This window comes from Frankliniella occidentalis, unplaced genomic scaffold, assembly GCF_000697945.3.
Source record: "Frankliniella occidentalis isolate FOCC.00 unplaced genomic scaffold, Focc_3.1 Scaffold415, whole genome shotgun sequence".
In the NCBI taxonomy this organism is placed as follows: domain Eukaryota; kingdom Metazoa; phylum Arthropoda; class Insecta; order Thysanoptera; family Thripidae; genus Frankliniella; species Frankliniella occidentalis.
The window spans coordinates 95988-97421 of NW_026267536.1; positions in this window are offsets into that span (position 1 = coordinate 95988).

A 1434-nucleotide genomic window follows, 5' to 3' on the forward strand; every position below is an offset into this window, starting at 1 on the left:
GTGCTCCAGTGCTCCGCCGCGGTGGATGAACTGTCGGCCAGCCTCTGAATCATTCCGCAGACATTGTGCTGAGCAGCCAAGATGCAGCCCGTGTAGAGGTCGAGTGTATGAGGGGAACGGGGATTTGGGGGGGGGGGGGAAGGCTCTCATATTCCCGCCGCGAGAAACGCAGGAGCGAATTTGCGGAAAACTCTGCATGCGTGCGTGTGACCTTCCCACTTGAGTGCGACTCGCGGCCGAGGGTCAAAGGGGTGGAAATGGGGGAAAAAAGGAAATCGAAAACGATCCCACGGCAAGCGAATTACCCTGGGTATATGCATGGACTCTATCGCACGGCAATTAACGGCGTGTCGAACGCTGTGGAGTTGCCACGGGAGGGGGGTATGGGACGGTCTGCGTTGCGTGGGGTGGGCGGCAACCAACCAAGCGACCAAGCGCCCCAACGGACCAACTCGCCGCAAAGCGAGATTGCATTTCATATTTTGCTCTTTTTAAATTATTTTCACAGGCTTATGAAAGCATGGTTGGTCTCCTATATGTATGTCTCACTGAATGCATAGGCGAGGATTGTGCAGCCCGACCAAGTGGCGCGGAGGCATTACATTCAAAACGGTTTTACTAAGCTTTAGTAATGCACTACAAAAATTATGTTTTTGTAAATTTTTAAGAAAATTTCTACTATGCCAGATACAATGCCAGATAACAGAAGACATACACGACGTCTGTCACAACTCCATTCCAATGTGGAGTGTTTGGTGCGAGTACGTTCCCCACTTTTTCTGTTCTACTTTCTTCGTGACGAGGGCAACTGCTTACTCCCCTACTCTCTCTTCTCTTCTCTTGCCCCCCTTTCCTTCCCGTCCTTCTCAAGGCGTCCTCTCACAGGAGACCAAAGTGTGCAGTCATCACAGCAGACAGCTCCCGGCCTAAGTAATGAGAAGGGTGGTGTAGAAGTGAGGACCTCCGGGAGGTTCACCAGTGTCCTGCGACAGCCTAAAACGTCCTGCAAGTTCCTTCCAGGTCGGCGCACATATGACTTTTGGGCGATGGCTGTCAGGCCGTGTCAGGCGGTGTGCCCGCGGGGAGATGTTCTTTACTAGCAGAGTGGAAAAGACGGAAGAAATGCGCAACGCGTTTTGTAAAGCATTAGACTAAAACGGATCGAGTCGCGCGCGTTCCATTTTTAAACCTATCGGGTTGTTTTCGCAGAGTCGCGAGGACTCCTCCTGCGCAGCGGCCCCTTCCTCCTCCTCCTCCACGAGACCCGCGCGCTGGCGCTGCACACGACAGACACGTCGAGAGTAATGAGGCCCCTCAAGAACCAAGATGCACTGCAAGTCCCTCATCGCGACGAGTTTGTCCCCGCCCGCGGGCGCCGCTGTGCCGTTGCGCAAAGAGGCCGGTGCGTCCCGCCCTGGTAGCGCCCCCCCCCCC